The sequence below is a fragment of the Triticum urartu genome, chromosome 2, assembly GCF_003073215.2.
Source record: "Triticum urartu cultivar G1812 chromosome 2, Tu2.1, whole genome shotgun sequence".
NCBI classification, from domain to species: Eukaryota; Viridiplantae; Streptophyta; class Magnoliopsida; order Poales; family Poaceae; genus Triticum; species Triticum urartu.
Window position 1 is genome coordinate 265,783,325 of NC_053023.1, and position 22,915 is coordinate 265,806,239.

The 22,915-nt window shown below is 42.2% G+C and overlaps 1 long non-coding RNA gene across 28 annotated transcripts; it reads left to right on the forward strand.

The window, feature by feature from the left end:
• Positions 1 to 14,272: 14,272 nt before the first annotated feature.
• LOC125537004 lies at positions 14,273 to 22,857 on the forward strand. 28 transcript variants are annotated; one of them, XR_007295452.1, is made up of 10 exons: positions 14,273 to 14,763; positions 15,985 to 16,051; positions 17,315 to 17,400; positions 19,522 to 19,818; positions 19,918 to 20,223; positions 20,685 to 21,041; positions 21,143 to 21,220; positions 21,306 to 21,602; positions 21,684 to 21,776; positions 22,628 to 22,857. It is a non-coding gene; the product is annotated as an uncharacterized LOC125537004 (long non-coding RNA). The 28 variants fall into 28 exon arrangements; XR_007295467.1 differs by having other exon boundaries at positions 17,346 to 17,400; XR_007295463.1 differs by lacking the exon at positions 14,273 to 14,763 and adding an exon at positions 14,770 to 15,028.
• Positions 22,858 to 22,915: the final 58 nt, after the last annotated feature.

The following is a 22,915-nucleotide window of genomic DNA, read 5'->3' on the forward strand; positions in this document are numbered from 1 at the left end:
TGAACAAAGTTCAAGGACGTCCCTACTTCAACGGTGTCCGTCTTTCTCACTTTCACTTTTCTTTTTGAAAAGTATTAGGTGCCCCTCTATATTTTTTTTTGTTTTTAAACTTTTAAAAAGAACACAACAAAATAAAATGACTCTCTAAAACTTTCGATTTGTCTCCCTAGTAGTGCTTTCTTTAAAGCCATTAAGCAAGGCATAAAGTTCTCAAGTAAATTATCCACCCGGATCCCAAGGTATATAAAAGAGAATTTTAATTAACAATGATTTTTAATTTAGTATTGAGCACAAAGCAACATATATAATGCAATGACGAATTCTAACTTGCTTCCTATGCATCGACATGTCATAAAAAATCAATTCATGCCCAAAAAATAAAGGCTGATACATAGCATAAGCAGTTTCTTGTAATTTCATTGTGTTGGAAACATCGAGAGGCGGAGATGTAGTTCCACTCTCTTAATAATTGCAAGTAGGAACAGCAAGAACATGCATATTATATTCATCTAGATCATCACATGTAGTGGTAAAACGGAACCCATCAATATTTAGATATAATATAACCGAGCATCTTCCTAGCCGTCCCAGGCTATCAGTGTTTCAGTCGTCAGATCGTTATTTTTGGATATTTCAACCATCCGATTAGCTGTGAACCAAACCACCGAGCGCTAATCCACAGGGCCGCTACTCCCATAACAATATCGGAAGCCTGCCGTGAAACTGGGCCTAATGGGCTTTAATCTAGCGTGCGGTGAAGTACAGACACAGCAACGGTTCAGCAACAACCAGATTCACCCCTTCTACTTCTTCAACCTTCCCACGCCCATGATCTCGCAATTAGGGTTGTGTTTGCCGCCGCCACTGTTCTCCTCCTGCATCGTCGACAGCTGCAGCCACCCGGTCGCCTCCTCCTTCCCTCCCTTGGTCCCTTTCCAAGTTTGTCCGCGTTGCCTCCTATCCTCCTTGTTGAGTCTTTCCATCATCTTCTCCCCTCCTTGCCCCGTGGTTCCAACTTCACTTGACTACACAATGGCGAAACCCTTCTCATCTCATGGTGGCGCGAGGAAACCGTGACGAGCACTCCCCGTCTATCTTGGTGGCATGAGGATGAAGGCAGTTGCTAGATGCATACTGAAACAAACTCTTCCCCAGTGATCTTCTCGAGAGAAAACTATCTGATGTTCCGTCTCACCAATGGATCTCCTCTTGCATCATATCATGACATCCATCGAGCAGGTATAAACATTAGTTTCTACATTTTAGATAGGCCAGTGAGGTAAATTTTCACCATGGAGAAGACTGAATCATGGTTTCTCTTTGTTGTACACTATCCTTCAGTACAGTGCAAAATATTTCACCTGGCAGGCAGAATTGAGAGAACTAGAATGTGGCAAGGACCTTTATGCATCAGCTAACAAAACAACAGTGTCGAGTGACATTCACCAGACCAACGATTCCAACCTTCAAGTCCAAGTTCGTGCTTTCTTAGTATTTTGCGCTGCCTTTCATACATTACCAATAATGTGCTTTCTTTATGGCTGCATAACAGCCCTTTGTGGTCTGGACACTGGAATACGCATGCAACAATCGAGCTAAATGAATATTTACTGAAGTTTGCAGCATTTATGTAAACTGCAATTTTTGATCTTTCATACCACCATTGTTTTCAGATGTATGTATTAACATCTTTTTTCATTCTCCCATTTACAGCGCAAAGAAGTTGGAAATTGGTGTAGTCCCCAAGTAAATCATTAATCGTTTATATATTTCTCTTTGGTTTTACAAAAATTAAAACATACTCCCTCTTTGTGCTATATATATTGCTCAATATTCTTTACCATCAATAATAGAATTAATAGTGTGTGTGATTTCCCTCTTTGTGCACAAACACTTAACTTGCATTTTTGATATTGGCCACCCTTTGGTTGCTACATACTTATCTAGTTGACTGTAGCAAGTCTTATCTTTTGTGGGACTATAGGAAGTCTCTATTTCAAAGCATTCTATCATTGCTTTCCTTTCCTGTAGAACAAGAACACAAGGTATTTTATGAGATCTTTGGCTCTTCCTACATGAAATTTTCCATGTAACTATGGTTCCTGAAAGTAGAACATAAATTTGTTTATCAAGACTCGTATAATTTATTACTTGGACATATAGCATAAGCATATTGGCCTATGGCAATGTTGCTGCAGGTTCTAGTGTTTACATTTGCCACCATGATTTCCCTTTTAGACGGTTTTAATAATACCACCACATGAGTTAATTGGTCAGGAGGGGCCAACATCCTGCAAGATATGGTGCTGCAAAATGAATGTCACATTTGTCCAGCTAATCAGGTGAGTGCAGTACAATACCCTCGTCTGTTCATAGCTTAGTTGTAGTAGATTGCCATACTCCCGATACATGTGTTGTATCTAGAGCTTCAGAAACCTATGATGATACAGGTTGCTTGAATGGTCAAATCCATTGCTGGCTATCTTTTAATCTGACGATGCTTCTTGCATTATCTACTTCAGTGAGAAATTGTTATATGCAAAGAAACAAGCTTAAAGTTAATTTAGAAGAGACATAAATACATTCAGTCCAATAGTCAATTAGTATAACACCTGCAACATTTGACTTGCTACTTTTGATTTTCGAGTCATCCATTAGTGCTATGTCGCTGAACCAGTGCAATTGCTTCTTAGGATCCGACTGCATTTTGCCTATCATGCTATCAATTGTTTCAGATGTTGTCTCTAGATGTGTGCTTCATCTTATTAATGCATGAGACGTCTTGCCATATTTATCTGAACGAACTAAGTTACACCAAAGATGTCTTATGACAATCCATCTTAATAAGCGCTATATCTATCTTGCTCTACCTTGCTGTCTATTTCTGATTTGACTTTAATGGCCTCAGTGATCCAAAACCCTTCGATGATTCATCCATGTTTGATATTATTTACGGAGTAGGAAATTTTGATACAAACAAGTGTATTTATTTAGTACATGTATGTGTAATCAGTTTCCTTTCGTTCTAATACTCACATCACCTGTCAAAGGTGAAAAAGATATCTATCTTTAGTTCTTCGCGGACAGTCCATGGTTATCGGGAGTCTGTACTGAAACACCTTACAAAGAAGATAACAAAAAATTACAAAACTTCTCTGTAGTATGTATCTTTTCCTTTTATCATTGTGTATTTGTAGATGATCTTTTTATAAAATTGTGCGCTAGATGATGATTATGAGCATTTTCAGTACAAGATATACTGATGCGTTCAAGGTTGTACTCATAGCTGCAACATGATGATCCTTTCCCCCCAAAGTATATGATGATGGTTCATCTTGTTTCCCATCTGTGTCAAATGCAGTGGTTTATTCATGTTTCTTTTGGGTTGTTGCCTGGATTTTTTACCTCGATTGTTACCGAGCTAACGAAGGAATTCCTTGGAATCTCCTGGTACTTGTGCCCATAGTTATAGATTGTGCAGTTCAAGAAGGTCGAGATAATATCAACTTCAGACATATTTATTCTGTTGTTACTTGGTACGATTGTTGAGTATCAATGCATGTTCTTTCCAGAAGCATGTTTAACCTCTTTCCTGCTCGTGTGTAGTTTGGGGAGAGCTTGTAAGACTTGCAGGAACGACCAAACAAATCTTGAGATCTCAATAGTAAAGGATTTTGTTTTTACTGTGTTTGTGATAAAAACATGTTCTAATCATTTCAAGGGAGTGTGCGCCAGAGGACCTGTTTTTCAGAGGGATGCACCATGTATGCAGCGTCAACATAATATGAAGGTTTTACTTGCATCCTTGTAGTAACTATTGAATTTGTATTTTTTTTCTGTCCCTATGATTGGATACAGAACTGCAAGTGTGCCAGCTGCGGGTCAATGTTTAAGGTTATTGCTGCCATTGGTTCACTGAGTGAAATATTTGTCGCTCCGTTCCAACTTAGTACTCCATGCTCTGAACGGATATAATACAATATTATTTACTACTGTATTGGGTGTCTTGTTTCAAAATAAAATGAAAAAATTTCGTGGACTAACTCATTTGTGTCTATTGATCATAAATTCAAGATAGATGGGTGCAGCAACGCACGCCATCATTGATCGAGTAATCCTTAATAAGTGCAAACTTCTCTGATATTGTGTGGTTGGGAGAATTTATAAGATAATAGGACTATCATGTGTGGGTAAAATAGAAACAATTTCATGTTTGATATAAGGAACTATAGCAAGTTCATCTCCATAAGCATAATTCATATTTGCATCATGCTCACAAGCATAGCAAGCATCAAGTTCATCAAAAAAGGGATATTTCAAATGAATCCAAGGGATCGTAGCAATCATCACATGATTCATCCTTCTATAAGCACGAAGAGAAATTAAACAATGTATGAGGTTAAGAGTTACTCTAATTATAAGGTGGCTAATGCGCTCTTACTCCTTTTGTTCTTTACTCTCCTCCTCATCTTTTTAATCTAATGAGCTAACAGTTTCATCAATTTCTTCTTCTATAGATTCATGCAAAATATTAGTCTCTTCTTGGACAGTGGAGTCATCCTCAATATAATCTTTGACATAAGCATTAGAAGCATAGTTTTCATACCAACAGTTAAGTATGACATAATTTTTAGATTTGTAAAGAGCAATATCATACTTTTCAATCAAACAAGTGCATAAGCACCCTTAAAAGCAACAAATTCTTCCATTTGTTCAATATCGTAGTAATTATAAACACGTTTAGCATAAGAAAATACGATTCCATTATCACTAAACTTACATTGGTAGGGAAGGTGTTTCTTAAGGTCTTCAGAATAACAAGTAAAATCATATATTTCGCATAAATTTTTAGCACAACAATGCATAGTATTAATATGATGCCATAACACTAGTAGAAAACAGGGCTTTGGTCCAGGCCGAGGTGGCCCATTAGTCCCGGTTCAGTCCAGAACCGGGAACCATTGGGGCCATCTGTCCCGGTTCATGAGGCCAGGGGCTTGCCGGGCCTCGTGGAGGCATTGGTCCCGGTTCGTGCCCCTTTGGTCCCGGTTGGTGGGACGAACCGGGACCAATGGGCCTCGCTCCTGGCCCACCACCATTGGTCCCGGTTGGTGGATTGAACCGGGACCACAGGCTTACCTTTAGTCCCAGTTCATGCCACGAACCGGAACCAATGAGGTGGCTATATATCCCCCCCCCCCCCGCCGGCGAGCAGAGCACTCCACACTGCTCTGTTTTTTCTGGCCGGCGAGGGGAGAGCTTTGTGGTGCTCTAGCTCACCTCCTATGCACATGAGGTGTTCGATGAAATGCCCGAGCCACACTAGTTAACCTTTCTCCTCTCGAAGCTCGACCTCAAAGCTCCATTTTCCTCGAGATTTGTCTAGGTTTAGCGGCCCGTCACGTCCCACTCCCGTCTTCACTATCATGGATCGCCCGCACCGATCTCGCCGCCGGCACCACCGTGGTGAGCCTCTTGTTCTTATCTTATTTCTGAAAGAAAAAATTCTTACTTTAGCTAGATAGATACTTGTCTAATTTTCTTACTTTTATTATTGCGGTTTTGGTATCCGCCCCTGTCGGCCCTCGTCCTGGCTATGATTCGGATGTGGTATATATTATCTTTTTATAACTATTTGGTTTATTTATTGTTTATGACAATTATGTCGACCAACGTGACATAGATTTTATTTATCTAGGAGGTAGTTGAACCGGAAATTCCAACCGACCCTATTGTCGAGAGGTTAAATTTAGTTGAAGAAGAAAACAATTACTTGAAGGAAAAAATAAAAAAAATTGAGGAGGAGAAGATGATATTGGAGTTGCATGTTGCGGATGTTGTCGATGATCACAAGATCACGATGGATGCAATGCAGTTGAAGATAAGAAATATTAGAAAATATGCCATTCATAACGAGGCTTGGTATCATTATGCCGTTGGATCAATTGTTACCTTGGTTGCGATTATGATCGCATTTGTTTTCGCATTGAAATGTTTTACATAGTTTCAATGTATGGTTTAATTAATTAGATGCTCTGGAGAGCTATATGTTGTTAGATGAGAACTATGTATGTACTTTGGTTTTAATGTGATGATGAACTTCTATTAATTTGGTCACTTAATTATCTATTCATGATGTTCTGTAATGGTTTTTGACACACTTAATTATATATAATGCACGTAGATGAACAGGCAATGGATGTATGGTGACAGACACACCTCCGAGTACATTAAGGGCGTGCATGATTTTCTCGAAGTGGCTGAGGCAAACAAGCAGAATGGTTTTATGTGTTGTCCATGCCCTAAATGTGGGAATACGAAGTCTTACTCTGATCGGAAAATCCTTCACACCCACCTGCTTTACAATGGTTTCGTGCCACACTATAATGTTTGGACGAGGCACGGAGAAATATGATGGAAGACGGTGAAGAAGAAGAGGACGATGACAACTATGTGCCCCCTGAATACGGTGATGCTGCAACGGGGGAAGCTGCTGAAGATCAAGAGGAACCAGACGATGTGCCCAATGATGCTGCAACGGGGGAAGTTGCTGAAGATCATGAGGAACTAGACGATGTGCCCCATGATGATGATCTCCGCCGGGTCATTGTCGATGCAAGGATGCAATGCGAAAGTCAAAAGGAGAAGCTGAAGTTCGATCGCATGTTAGAGGATCACAAAAAAGGGCTATACCCCAATTGCGAAGATGGCAACACAAAGCTTGGTACCGTACTGGAATTGCTGCAGTGGAAGGCAGAGAATGTTGTGCCTGACAAAGGATTTGAGAAGCTACTGAAAATATTGAAGAAGAAGCTTCCAAAGGATAACGAATTTCCCGACAGTACCTACGCTGCAAAGAAGGTCGTATGCCCTCTAGGATTGGAGGTGCAGAAGATACATGCATGCCCTAATGACTGCATCCTCTACCGCGGTGCGTACAAGGATCTGAACGCATGCCCGGCATGCGGTGCATTGAGGTATAAGATCAGACGAGATGACCCTGGTGATGTTGACAATGAGCCCCCCTAGGAAGAGGGTTCCTGCGAAGGTGATGTGGCATGCTCCTATAATACCACGGTTGAAACGTCTGTTCAGAAACGAACAACATACCAAGTTGATGTGATGGCATAGTGAGGACCGTAAGAAAGACGTGAAGTTGAGAGCACCCGCTGACGGGTCGCAGTGGAGAAAAATAGAGAGAAAGTACTGGCATGAGTTTGCAAGTGACCCAAGGAACGTATGGTTTGGTTTAAGCGCAGATGGCATTAATCTTTTCGGGGAGCAGAGCAGCAATCACAGCACCTGGCCCGTGACTCTATGTATGTATAACCTTCCTCCTTGGATGTGCGTGAAGCGGAAGTTCATTATGATGCCAATTCTCATCCAAGGCCCTAAGAAACCCGGCAACGACATTGATGTGTTCCTAAGGCCATTAGTGGAAGAACTTTTACAGCTGTGGAATGGAAATGGTGTACGTACGTGGGATGAGCACAAACAGGAGAAATTTAACCTGCACGCGTTGCTGTTTGTAATCATCAATAATTGGCCCGCTCTCAGTAACCTTTCAGGACAGACAAAAAATGGATACCACGCATGCACGCACTGTTTAGAAGAAACTGAAAGTATATACCTGGACAAATGCAGGAAGAATGTGTACCTGGGCCATCGTCGATTTCTTCCGACCAACCATCAATGTCAAAAGAAAGGCAAGCATTTCAAAGGCGAGGCAGATCCCGGAAGAAGCCCGCCATGTGTACCGGTGATCACGTACTTGCTATGGTCAATGATTTACACGTAATCTTTGGAAAGGGTCCCGGCGGACTAGCTGTTCCGAATGACGCTGAGGGACACGCACCCATGTGGAAGAAGAAATCTATATTTTGGGACCTACCCTACTGGAAAGACCTAGACGTCCGCTCTTCAATCGACGTGATGCACGTGACGAAGAACCTTTGCGTGAACCTGCTAGGCTTCTTGGGCGTGTATGGGAAGACAAAAGATACACCGGAGGCACGGGAGGACCTGCAACGTTTGCACGAAAAAGACAGCATGCCTCCGAAGCAGTATAAAGGTCCTGCCAGCTACGCTCTTACGAAAGAAGAGAAAGAAATATTCTTTGAATGCCTTCTCAGTATGAAGGTCACGACTGGTTTCTCGTCGAATATAAAGGGAATAATAAATATTCCAGAGAAAAAGTTCCAGAACCTAAAGTCTCATGACTGCCACGTGATTATGATGCAATTGCTCCCGGTTGCATTGATGGGGCTTCTATCGGAAAACGTCCGATTAGCCATTGTGAAGCTATGTGCATTCCTCAATGCAATATCTCAGAAGGTGACCGATCCAGAAATCGTACCAAGGCTAAGGAGTGATGTGGCGCAATGTCTTGTCAGTTTCGAGCTGGTGTTCCCACCATCCTTCTTCAATATCATGACACACGTCCTAGTTCATCTAGTCAACTAGATTGTCATTCTGGGGCCCGTATTTCTACACAATATGTTCCCCTTTGAGAGGTTCATGGGAGTCCTAAAGAAATATGTCCGTAACCGCGCTAGGCCAGAAGGAAGCATCCCCATGGGCCATCAAACAAAGGATGTCATTGGGTTTTGTGTTGACTTCATTCCTGGCCTAAAGAAGATAGGTCTCCCTAAATCGCGGTATGAGGGGAGACTGACTGGAAAAGGCACACTGGGAGGGGCCTCAATAATATGCAGGGATGGATATTCTTGGTCTCAAGCACACTACAGAGTTCTACAGAACTCTACCTTGGTGACCCCGTATGTCGATGAACACAAGAACAGTCTACGCTTCAAACACCCGGAGCAGTGCGACGACTGGATTACATGTGAACACATCAGGACTTTCAGCAGTTGGTTGGAAACACGTCTCAGAGGTGACAACACTGTTTGTGATGAGCTGTACTTGTTGTCCAGGGGCCATCTTTGACTGTATTGACTTACAAAGGATACGAGATAAATGGGAATACATCTTACAGGATCGCCCAAGATCAAAAGAGCACCAACCAAAACAGCGGTGTCCGCTTTGATGCAGCAACCGAGACGGGAAAGGACACATATTATGGTTACATAGTGGACATATGGGAACTTGACTACGGACATGATTTTAAGGTCCCTTTGTTTAAGTGCAAATGGGTCAATCTGTCAGGATGCGGGGTACAGGTAGACCCACAGTACGGAATGACAACAGTGGATCTCAACAATCTTGCATATGCAGACGAACCGTTCGTCCTAGCCAATGATGTGGCACATGTTATCTATGTGAAGGACATGTCTACCAAATAGAGAAAAAGAAAAGATAAGTAAGCGAATACATCATACGATGAGCCAAAGCGCCACATAGTTCTTTCAGGAAAAAGGGACATCGTGGGAGTGGAGGACAAGACAGACATGTCTGAAGATTATGAAAAGTTTCATGAAATACCTCCCTTCAAAGTCAAGGCTGACCCAAGCATCCTGATAAACGATGAAGATTATCCATGGTTACGACGCAATAAGCAAATGACACAAGCGAAGAAAAAGTGAAGACTTTCTCCCGCAACTATTATGATGATACCATGCCAACTTTGTAACAGACGAGTATGATACCATTGTCCGTTCTGTACATGCACATGCTATGTGGATGAAATTATGATACCATGCCAACTTTCAACTTTTTCAGACTTCATTTGAAATGCTTTAATGTCTTATGGTTCGGCCCTCGTAATACCATTATTCAAATTTTAACTATTCAAATTTGAAAACTAATGGCACTAACAGAAAGTTTTTAATTTTTTCTAAAACTAATGGCACCAACAGAAAGTTTATAATTTTTCTGACCTAAAAGCAAAAAGAATTAAAAAATAAAGCAAAAAACAAAAGAAAATAAATAATGGAAAAAACAAAACAAAAAACTGGGAAAAAACTATTTTTATAGTAAAGTTAATCACAAACTTGTGATTCACACAAATTTCAAAGAATTCAAATTTTAACTATTCAAATTTGAAAAATAATGGCACTAACAGAAAGTTTATAATTTTTCTAAAACTAATGGCACTAACAGAAAGTTTATAATTTTGCTAACCTAAAAGCAAAAAGAATTAAAAAAGCAAAAAACAAAAGAAAATAAATAATGCAAAAAACAAAACAAAAAACTGGAAAAAGTAAAGTTAATCACCAACTTGTGATTCACACAAATTTCAAAGAATTCAAATTTTAACTATTAAAATTTGAAAACTAATGGCACTAACAGAAAGTTTATAATTTTTCTAAAACTAATGGCACTAACAGAAAGTTTATAATTTTGCTGACCTAAAAGCAAAAAAATTAAAAAAAAGCAAAAAACAAAAGAAAATAAATAATGCAAAAAACAAAACAAAAAATGGAAAAAGCTATTTTTATAGTAAAGTTAATCACAAACTTGTGATTCACACAAATTTCAAAGAATTCAAATTTTAACTATTCAAATTTGAAAACTAATGGCACTAACAGAAAGTTTACAATTTTTCTGACCTAAAAGCAAAAAGAATTAAAAAAATAAAGCAAGAAACAAAAGAAAATAAATAATGCAAAAAACAAAACAAAAAAACTAGAAAAAAAATATAAAAACTGCCACCTATTAGGCCACCACGGCCTGAATACGACTAGAAACCCAACCTGGGCCAGGATTCAGGCCCGCAGAAGGCCCAATAGGCCCACAGACAGCATAGTGTGAGATTAGGCCCGTAAGCCTGCATTTGAGAGGAGCTCGAGAGGGCAGCCGTAGTGAGTCTTATAAACCACTCCGAGCCCCTCTAAACTAGCGAGGTGGGACTAAACTTTTGGCCGCGGGCAGCGCAAGACCTTTGGTCCCGGTTCGTGCCACCAACCGGTACTAAAGCGGGCAATGGTCCCGGTTCGTGGCACCAACCGGGACCAATGCTCCTCGCCCCTGGACCATGACCATTAGTCCCGGTTTGTGCCATAAACCGGGACTAAAGGGTTGGTCCTCGTTGCGGGCAGAGTTTAGTCCCACCTCGCCAACCGAAGGTGGCTCACACCGGTTTCTAAGCCCTTCCCTCTCTGCCTTGTTGAGCTACTCTCAGAGTGAAAATAGATGCCCTAATAGAGAAAAGTTTAACCTAAATTCAGAGTGAATTTCTCTCAAATTCATAGAAATTTACTATGAATTTAGGTTGAATTTTCTCTATAAGCGCATCTATTCTCATCTTTTAGTAAGTTAATCACAAACACACAAATTTCAAAGAATTCAAATTTTAAATATTCAAATTTGAAAACTAATGGCACTAACAGAAATTTTATAATTTTGCTGACATAAAAGCAAACAGAATTAAAAAATAAAGCAAAAAACAAAAGAAAATAAATAATGCAAAAAACAAAACAAAAAAACAAGAAAAAAACTATTTTCTAGTAAAGTTAATCACAAACTTGTGATTCACATAAATTTCAAAGAATTCAAATTTTAACTATTCAAATTTGAAAACTAATGGCACTAACAGAAAGTTTATAATTTTGCTGACCTAAAAGCAAAAAGAATTAAAAAATAAAGCAAAAAAGAAAAGAAAATAAATAATGCAGAAAACAAACAAAAAAAACTAGAAAAAAACTATTTTTCTAGTAAAGTTAATCACAAACTTGTGATTCACATAAATTTCAAAGAATTCAAATTTTAATTATTCAAATTTGAAAACTAATGGCACTAACAGAAAGTTTATAATTTTGCTGACCTAAAAGCAAAAATAATTAAAAAAATAAAGCAAAAAACAAAAGAAAATAAATAATGCAGAAAACAAAACAAAAAAACTAGAAAAAAAACTATTTTTCTAGTAAAGATAATCACAAACTTGTGATTCACATAAATTTCAAAGAATTCAAATTTTAACTATTCAAATTTGAAAACTAATGTCACTAACAAAAAGTTTATAATTTTTCTAAAACTAAAAGCAAAAAGAATTAAAAAATAAAGCAAGAAACAAAAGAAAATAAATAATGCAAAAAACAAAACAAAAAAACTGGAAACAAATAAAAAAACTGCCACCTATTGGGCCACCACGGCCTGAATACGACTAGAAACCCAACCTGGGCCAGGATTCAGGACCGCAGAAGGCCCAATAGGCCCGTAAGCCTGCATTTGAGGGGAGCTCGAGAGGGCAGCCGCAGTGGGGCTTATAAACCACTCTCGAGCTCTCTCAGCTAGCGAGGTGGTACTAAACTTTTGACGCGGGGCAGCACAAGGCCTTTGGTCCCGGTTGGTACCACCAACCGGGACTAAAGGGGTGCATTGGTAACGGTTCGTGGCACCAGCCGGGACCAATGCCCCCCTTTAGTACCGGTTGGTGGCACCAATCGGGACCAAAGGCCTCCGCTTCCCGCCCTTTGGGCTGCTGAAAAGAGACCTTTGGTCCCGGTTGGTGGCACCACCGGGACTAAAGGGGGGCATTGGTCTCAGTTTGTGCCACGAACCGGGACCAATGCTCTTGGTATATAAGTGGCACTTAGAAATTTTGCATAGTTGATCACACCAGTCGCCCCCGACGACGCCGAGCACATCGACGCCACCAGGCTGCTCCACCTCGCCGTCTACGCCGCCGCCGCCAACGTCGTCTCCTCCCCGAGCCCGCGTCGTCCTCGTCGCCGGCATCCCCGGGCCCGCCGTCCTCGTCGTCCCCGTCGCCGCGTGCATCCCCGAGCCCACCCTCCCCGTCCCTGTCGCCCCATGCCGTCCCCTTCACCACGTGCTGCCCCGAGCCCGCCGTCCTCGTCGCCGGACTCCTACCATCGGTGCCCCCTCGAAGTGAGCCCCCCGTTCCCATGGTCCCGATCGAGCGCCGCTCTTGCGCCAGAGCGTCCTTGCTCTCTGCCCCTGCTCCATGGTCGCCGCCAGCCCCGACGCATTGAAGAGCAGAAGGAGAGGAGAAGGAGAGGAGAGGAGAAGGAGTGGAGCAGCAGCAGCAACACGCCCCTGCTCCATGCTCTGAAATTTATGATTTTTTTCAGATATGAACAGTGCATATAGAGGGTGTTTGATCAAATGCTAGATGGCTTTGGGCATTTTTAGAATTTAGGATATTTTTTGTGGTGAGGTACTGATGCAAGACAAAGGTGATGGCAAAATTTCAGAATTTTTGGATTGGTTTAGAATAGGTTTTCAGCAAGGAATTTGAATCTAGTTAAAATTTCATTTGAATGAAATTTAAAAATTTTGAACTATGGATAAGAAGGTTTTTGGTGAAATGGAGTGTGGGTACTGTCATGAAGTTGGAGTAATTTTTGTGGTTGTAAAAGAGTTAGGAAAATTTAGAATGTGCTAAATATGTAAAAGATGTTTTTTTTGTTCATAGAAAGTTTTTTGTTTATATAAAGTTTTTTGTTCATATACAGAAAGTTTTTATATATGACTATGGATATATGAGCAATGATGATTCATGGATGTGTGCATTGATATATATGTATTTTTGTTCATAGCATTTTTTCCATTTATATATGTATGTGGCTATAGATAGGGATGGCAATGGGTAGGGTATGGGCGGGTACAACCTCATTCTACCCAAACTCATACCCATAGAAACTTTTTATACCCACCCACTTCAATACCCATGGGTATAAACTGACACCCATGCCCATACCCATCGGGTATCCTATACCCAATGGGTATCCATTGGGTACAATATATAGTATTCGAATTCTTAAGAGGTAGAGAAATGAGTTCAAAATTCAAGTGATCATGGTAGAGTACTATAGCATGTATGTGCCCTCCTCCAGTGGGTGGCCTCTTGGAGGCATTGGGGGAGTATGAGCAGCGGTTGGTGGAAGGCCGACGTAGTGGAAGGGGGTGGTGGGGATTGGGGATTGATGGATCGAGTGTTCGACAAGAGTCTGGTAGCGAAGAGTCGATATTTCATATTTTTGAGGAGTCACATAGGACGTATAAGGAGTGGCAAGCAGGTGATTATGAGCCTATGAGCTATAACTTGTTTAAGGAATACGAGATTTAGGGTTAGACCATATGAGTTGGATGTTAACCCCACATGTTATAGGAATTATTTTCATTTTTTTTCTGGATATCGATTGGCTTACCCATGGGCACAATTTCTTACCCATGCCCTACCCATATATTTTGCGGATATGGGTACCCATTACCCGTGGGTAAAAAATCTCTTCAAGTCTTGCTCATTCCCATTGTTTTTGGGTAAGGTACCCACAGATACTCATACCCATACCCATACGCAAAATTGCCATCCCTAGCCATATAGGCTCGATCCATTTTCCCGAAGTGCTGCCGCAGCCCAGAAGCCGCCCGGATGAAAAAAAGACCCCGGCTCGACCCCAGTTGTCCCGAACCTCCCCCGAACCGATCCTCCAGCTCCCCGCCGCCGCGCCGTGATGCAACCCCAGGCCCCGGTCGCCGCGCCCCCAGGGCCTCGCCACCGCGCCGCGATGCCACCTCTGTTGCGACCCTAGGGCCCGGCCGCCGCGCCGCCAGGCCACCTCCGCCGTGCCGCCAGGCCCCAGCCGCCGCACTACCAGGCCACCTCCGCCGCGCCGCCAACCTTCCTTGGCTGCGCTGTCAGGCCCTACGTCGCCGCCGCACTACTCCAGCCAGCGTCCCACCGTGCCACGCTGCTCCAGCCGGCCTTCCACCGCGCTGTGCTTCCCCAGCCCGCCTCGCAATGCGACGCTGCGCCAAGGCGTTCACGGCCGCTACCCCAGTCCGTTCACCACTGCCAACCAAGGCCGTTCAACGATGGGTCGGTCAGCAAAAGCAATGGTCAGAACTCAAAAGCTTTCCTCTCGTTTCCTTCCGCCTCTGTAGTTTTCTTTTTTGATTTTGGGGACTGAGTGAGTGCATTTTACCAAGGCATTCCATGTGCTGATGGGTATGCTTGCTTAGCACAAAATTCATGAACTATCAATTTATTTTGAATTGAACTGGTGCTGCTCTTAGATTCAGACCTGAGGGAAGAAGACGGAGCTAAAATGATTCAGTTCATCATTAGCACCCTATAACCCAAACAGTGAAGAACACACCCCTTGTACTTTTGCTCTTGTTCCTTCTGTCTCCTGAATTCCACTCTTGATGAGCATGCTTGGTACTAGATAGATACTGCTGTCGTAGTTCTAATACAATATATTACAACAATTCATTGACAAAAAATTGTCAATTCATATATGTATGCAGCGGCTGTTCTGATACTACTTCAGTAACCAGAAAAACACAAAAGTTCAACTATATTTATACAAAATAGTTTAATATTTTATTCTATGACACTCAAGAAAAACAGAAATAAAAGAGGTTCATCATGTGATGAACAATAGTCCCAACAAGTGTGCTAGAGATGCAAAAAAATTGATGGCATAGTCGATGCTATTTTTCATCCAATTTCTGAAGAAAACTAAAGTTGATCAGAGTAACTGAAGAATAATCTATTAGTTCTCGAGTATGTGTAATGATGCCATTTTACTGTGCATTTGTTTCCATTGCGATGGATGTATTCCAAGATATGGTTGTATCATTGTGTTGAATAAAAATACCATGTTGCTGCAACATTTTCTGTCAGCTCCTGTCAAGCAATACATGTATGTGAGCATCCTTCTATGTAGTAAGTTCATAGTCGAGAAGTCAGGAACTTCGGAAAAAGAACGTGAACATAAAAAACCATAAAAACCTGAACCTTATCTTAAGGGAGTTCAAGAAGTCCGTGTCTAGCCGTCTGTGGTGTGTATTCTTATCAGTTCATAGTCGAGAAGACATGTATTCTTATCAGTTTATTTTTCTAGCTGGCAGTTTTGTGTATTTGGTTAGTTTGTGTGTGTATATGTTGCCATCGTGGTATACGAGAGACCACCCCACGAGAAAGTCGCCGATCTGGTCGAGGCATGCTCCTGTTCTCTGTTTTCAGTTGCACAAACATTTAAAAGTTCAAACACCAAACCCTGGTAAGTTCTCCTTACAAAAACTCATCTCTCATATTTGTTCCTATTTTTGTAGGTTCCAGTTAAAACAAGATGCATAAGTTCATCATTTGTATGCTTTTTAGTTCATCTACTTCCCGATGGTGAGTCTGATTTCCTTCGTGTTTCCATTTTCTTCATATAGCACAAACAAGTACTTGTGGTTATGCTTGAGAATGAGCACCATACCGTTCACCGCCGCCACACCGGGTCGTTCAACGACACAACCCGAAGTAGTTCGACGTCGCAGCTCGGGAGGCACACACTTCACCCCTCCATCCCAGGAGAGCAGTACATCTTGTGCGCGAGCAGTCCGTTGCTGATGTACACTGCTGCTCTAAGCTCCTTGGCCACTACTCCAGTATGTCCAGCATCGTCCCCAGTCCAGCCCCATGGCATTCGGACGGTCGAGTTCATGCCGAGCAGCAGTCCACGCCCATCAGCTCCTATTTCCACTATAGTGGTTGGGTTGCCGTTTTCCTCATCCTTCTCCGTGCGCGACAACCCAGCCCACATGTTGCTGCCGTCCGCCACCCCAAATAGCTTTGGCTGTTCCTCAAGCAACCATTTGGAGAACCTTTTGGTGTTTTTCTACTGGTGATTGATTTTAGCAATTTGTAGCTATCTGCGTATGGAATCTGAAAGTTCAAGATTGCTGCAGATTCAATTCTTGTAGTACAAATGTCCCAGAGTTTAGTGACATCTGTAATTGAGGTACTATGGTCTTGCATCTCCAATGTATGTTGCTGAGCATCCTCCCAATCCGCTCGATCAACTTCTTATTCCACCTCCAAAAAAAATTCTTTTTGAGTTCTATCCTTCGTCACAGGTTCACCGCTATTACCTCAGTGCAAACGTGCCAAAGAGTTTAGTTCAGACTATACTAAATGTCCATATTATAGATAATATTTGCATTGTCTTAAATTTCTGGAAACAAGCTTCAGTACAAGAAAAATGGGCCAGTTAGTTCATCCATATCCAAACCCCCGTCGACGTGCGGCGGCAGGAAACATTTTCAGGTTGTTTTCTTTCTCTCTTTGCTTAGCACAAAATTGCGCAAATGCCTAGCAGAAAAAGAACTTGTTCGTATACATAGGTAGATTCACGAAATATTGTAGTAGTACTTCGGTGAAAGGATTCACATCAGTTCAAACATTTTTGAATGTTCAGTAAAAGTTCAAATAGAGCAGAGGCTTTCACCTCATTCGAAAAAGCCTAAAAAGCAACAGTACAATGATAGAAAAAAATCAGTTGAAAAAAATATGCTGGAGGTTTGTCGGAATGGCAGAAAAACATCAGTTCAATTTTTCTGTACCATCGCTTCTATTGCTAAATGTTTTAGTCACTTGTTTTCTTGATGCCATCAGGTATTTCCTTAAATACTTCGGTCTTGTGCAGCTGGTACTAGTGTGAATGGGTAGCAAGTTCAACTACCAATCCACACCAAGTTCAGGTATGTTGCCTGTTTCCCACACGTTCCTAGAAGTTGTTCTAGGATTGGAAAGCTAGCAGCAGCACACTCTTGTTTTCACTGTTTAAGTTCACCTCAATTTCTAATTTAAGTTATGTTCATAGGAGTGCTTGTAATCAATTAGTTTGGTTTTACTTATGTTTCATGAATTTCTAGTACCCTAATAGATTTGGTAGTGACATGAGCTCCCTTTCCAGCACTCCAGGATATGCAGCGTTACCCTAGTCCAGCCCCATGGACTAGTAACAGAATATTATTTCGTTACCCCTCAGCCTTATAAGGGCCCGATGTGTAGTTTCCACTATCCGAAAACGAAGGCCTACCGATCCTGTCTGTGAAAAGAAAAAACCATGACCCTCTCCAGCTTCAGACGCCCCACCTCCACCTCATCTCTCCGGCTCGGACGCAGCTTCAGTGCCTTAAAGGCACCTGCCTTTGGGTCATTGACATGTGGGCCAGTCACCTGTTGGGCCCACATGTCATAGACACAAAGGTAGGTGCCTTAAGGCACCAAAGCATCGTCCCTCCGGCTCCCGTCGGTGCCCAACTCCCACCTTCTCCACCGTCTCAGCTGACACCCAATGCCACCTTCTAACCCGTCTCCGGCCGCCGCCCAACCCCCACCTTCTCCCCCGTCTCAGGCCACCGCCCAACCCCCACCTTATCCACCATCTCCAGCCTCCGCCCCACCCCCACCTTCTTCCCCGAATCCTCCCGCCGCCCCCGCCTCCACCATCTTCGGGCCTCAGGAAGCCGCATGTGCCCGACCTCGCCCATGGTTGCAGGGGCCCGGCGCTGCGGGGAAGTGTGGAGGCGCAAGTTGCTCCACGACTAAGGAAGGCGCACCCTGGTGCTCGCCATGGCTGAAGACGAACTCCAACCGCCGGGCCGAGAGTATCCAGCCTTTGTTCGCATGTGCGTCTCCTTCCTACTTCACCTAGGTATGCGCCACCACCGCCGCGCTCGATGCTCCCTACTCTCATAGCCGTCCTCAGTTCGACCCCATGGTGTCAAGATGGACGAGTTAGTCACGAGCAGCAGTCCGCCGCCGCGCGCCGCCCCCTAGCACCACACTGCTCGGGCACCTGCTCAATTGAAGAAAGCAGACACTTTCAATCAACGTGTCCCGTTTTCCTTTGCTCCTGTAGTCCACCGTACCTAGAAACTAGATTTTTATTTGCAAAATCAGCTCACCGTACCTAGAACAATCAGTTCGGTCCATCTCCTGATTTTGAAAATATGAATTGTGTTTACTGCCAAAATTGATGCTCTGTAGTTCACCATGTATATATGTCATCAGTTCAAAAAAACGTACAGAAAAGTTCAATTGTATGTGTTAAAACCCAGTTTGGTTTTATACTATATGTCAGATTATTAAAAAATATAACAAAAGATTTTGCTCATGTGGCTGTAAGCTCTAACTATATGGCAACAAAGAGAGAACAAGTAGGAAGTATTGTTGTTTCCGTATTGTTAAGTTCAGTATGTATTCCGTTTTCAGTACGTAAACAAACACACATGATATTTATAAGAGCAAAAATTACAAATGGAAATCTATAAGTTCAACTACATATATTACAACAATTGAAATACAAATGGCCGTTTGTGTGCAGTGCTAATGGCAGTACATTTTGGGTTGGGGTAATGGATGTTTGACCAAAGAAATTATTATTGTACTAATGTCAGTACTAATGGCGGTTTGTGTGCAGTGCTAATGGCAGTACGATGGATGATATACTACATAAATTATTGTTGTGTGTGTGACGGATGATACCACTTGCTTTTCATAACATAAAAGATATACATGCAATGTTTGGATTGACGAGGCCATGTCCGCCTCGGCTTTCTGGGATCTTGAACAATGGAATGATGATACACACTAAAATGGCATACAGAAATCTAAATGCTCACTTGCTATTTGCTAGAGCTGATACTAGGCTTATTTTCATTATGCCACTTGCTACTTGTAGTTATCATGGGTGCCCGCTGGACAGGTTGTTTTTGTTAACATGATATTGGTCAATTAATTTTACAGACCTCTTATTGGAATTGGGGCTGCAACTAAAGTAGCAAAAAAATGATATTAGTCAATTAATTTTACAGACCTCTTTTTGGAATTGGGCCTGCCCCATGATCCGGCGTCGCCCTCCGCTGCCTCAGCACGCAGGCCGTTCACCTTCACCACCCCTGGCCGTTCACCACCACCACCAGCGCCCGTTCAATGCCGCCCCAACAACCCAGTGCGACTTTGTCTCTCTCAACTTAAAAAGCGGTTCAGCTCAGTGCATGTCAGACATTAAAGCAATATTCTGTAGTAGCTTCAAAAAATGCAAATGGTCATGTTTCCACAAGACTGACGGAACACTGCCAATTGAACTGAGCACTAGCGGAACTGTGAAGGTTCGTTCTATAAAATTGCATCAGTTCGCTAGCAAAATCAAATTCAGTTCATCTGCCCTTTGTTAGCTTCAGAAAATGCAAATGTGTATGTTTTTGCAGCACTGACGAAACACTACCAATTGAATTGAACGTTGACCACGTCTCCACCCTCCCCACGCCCGCCAATGCTGCGACCACCCCTCCCCCTCACGATTTCTCGTTGATATCGCTGTATTCATGCTTGTTACGTGAGTTGCCTGATGGAAGTTCTGCAACTGTCAGTCCAGATGGAAGAAGGAGATCGGTCCAAAGTGTGAGTTTTGCGACGTCGACGTGCAAGTTCTACAATTTATCTGTCCATATGGGAGAAGGAGATCAATCCAACCGACGCATCTGAAGCGACATATGCAGAGCCATTCGCCTGAGGTATCGGAATAATTCTATGTTTTTTGTGTTCACTGGATTTCCGGATTTTTAGCGCAAGTGATGCGTACTGTTTTTGCCTGTTTAGTCCAAGTGGGAGAGCAAAAGTAAGCACTATCTTCTTAGAAGTTGTGTTTGAAACCCATTTTTAATAGTGAAACAAGTAAATCAGTGTGGTAAATGCTTTACTGTTATAGTTCTTAAGTGACTGAAATTTTGACCATGTGTTTAGAGTTAAGCAACTACATAAAAGTTGCATGCTGTATTGATCTACTTGTCATGCTGAAGTTCATAGGCTTCTTAAAATTTCTAATATAAACAAGCTGGTGGCCGCCCATCTCTGCATGTATTTTATTTCGGATGTAAGTCTCTCTATAGATCATGTTATGAGTAATGCAATTGGACAAGGTTGCTAGGAAGATTTTTAGTTCACCTTTAATGTGATTTGCACTTCATATTTACAGAGCCAAATCCTGGCGCGCCCAGCCGCTGCTCGTGAACCCCGCCTCCATCAGCTCCACTTCACTGGAGCCGTCAGTCCACAGGAATAGGGGTAGCGGATCCCCTATAGCGGCCAAATCCCGGTGCGCCCAACCGCTGCTTGTGAACCTCGCCTCCATCAGCTCCACTTCACCAGAGCCGTCAGTCCGCAGGAGTAGGGGTAGCAGGTTCACCCAACGTCCGACGCCTTCTTCCATCTCCAAAAATCTTGTTTTTTGAGTTCAGTTCTTCGTCACATGTTTCACTAGCTGAAAAATGCATGGTGTTCTGAAATTGCTTGCGGACCACTAGCTGAAATTGCTTGACGAACAAAAGCAAAGGTTTTATCTTCATGTACTATTTTTTCAGATATTCGTCATATGCACGAGCATGACTATATTTGCTTGTTATGATCTAGTGGGCAACATTAACATTTGGGTAGTCCTTCTGCAGGGCCCAAACCCGCTGTCGTGCAAGAAAAAGAAAGCAAAGCCCCAACCATCAGCTGCTCAATCATCAGGTAATTAATCAACACTAAAACATACGTGTCTAATCCAATGTTGCGAAAGCAAGTTTGGAGTTGCCTGACTTATCTTTTGGTGTAGAACTAATAGTAAGATGGAGAAGAGATAATGCAACAAAAATCTTAGATGGGGCAGTGAAGTCCATTGCGCATTCTGATTTTTTGTAGCTCCGGACATCAGTTGTATTGAGACATGGATGGCTCTACACCTGAAGTACATATATCTGACAAGCATGATCACATGTTCCCTTTAGAGTCTGATGGTCGATGGAGAGGCGAAGCGAAAGACGGTTAGGAAGCGCAAGAGAAGTGGCAAAGACAGTAGGTCCATGTGTATTTAACAGCAAGTCCATGTATTACTACATGAGAAGTACTGCTAGTGAGACTTCACTGCCCCATTTCAACAAACTTGTATACGCAATCCTAGTTTGACAAAGTACTCTACTGCTGCTGGTTTCAGTTCCCTCACTGGATTTGCAGGCTCACGACCATCCTCCAACACCCCGTCAGTGCCACTGATTTGAAGGACCTCGGTGAGCGTGTACTTCTCCTGGTATACAATTTCATTCCTCCCTGTACTGCAGTCATTTTGGTTAGTAAACTTGTATCGACGAAGAATAATTGCACCAGGAAGTTCATATCTTAAAACTAGATAAGTTCGAAAAACAAACCATGACCAGTTGAAAAAGAACCACCCTCACCCTATTTTGTAGCTCACCTCTAATTCGTTTCTCTCTACTGCTCTTTTCTCTCACTATTTTGTTTCTCCCTGTACTCCAACACGAGAGAGGTTTGGACAGACGCTGATCACTAGCTCTCTATGACGCCGCTGATCACTAGAACGAAGAACACCAGCAGGATGAGAATGAAGTACATGACATAGACAATGAGGACGACCAAAACATGGAATCCGTACACATAGCACCAACTGCAAATTCGAACTTTCTGTCTATGATGATTTGATTGCTACTTCTTAAAGAAAGTGTACATAACAGTTAGATGTTTGTGCTAGAAAGGAAAACTTGTTTGAATTAAAAACATTGACCAGTATGAATCAAAAACATTGATCAGTTCGATAGTGCTCTCTCCTACCTATTTTGGTTGATGCCACGAATAGTGAAAAAATTGTATGGGAATGTTTAATTATTACTAGCATGTAAGTTCAAAAAAATAAAACAGAGTCAGTTTGTCTATGAAATTTGAGGAAGCCCGTCAATAGACCCGAGGAAAATAACATGCTCTTTAGGTGTTGTCACTATTCCTGTGAGCACAAGTTTAAAAAAATGTTTACATTCTGCTCTTGCGTATGTTTTTGGGCAGTACAAACACATCGCCATAGTGAGTACAGATGCAACACCTTGGGAAGTACTACTAACATTGCTGCGCTGGGCTTTCCGTTTGCAGGGTCCACTAGGTTCCGTCCTGAGAGAAGCATCGCCGGCTGGGAGAGTTCAATGATCTGAACTAGGAAAGTTCAACGTGAAAATTTGCTACAGATTGCATTACTTGAGAATTTTTTTCTAACTGGGTGCAGATGAGCCTGGGCACTGAAACGCCCTACTCACTCTTTATTGACTTCTCTGTATTTTGTGAATAAATGTTTATATAATAAATGTTCACATAGTATACTCCCATGGTTGTACAAGTAAACATACACTAAGTGTAGACGTTCACTACGTGCTTTATAATCAG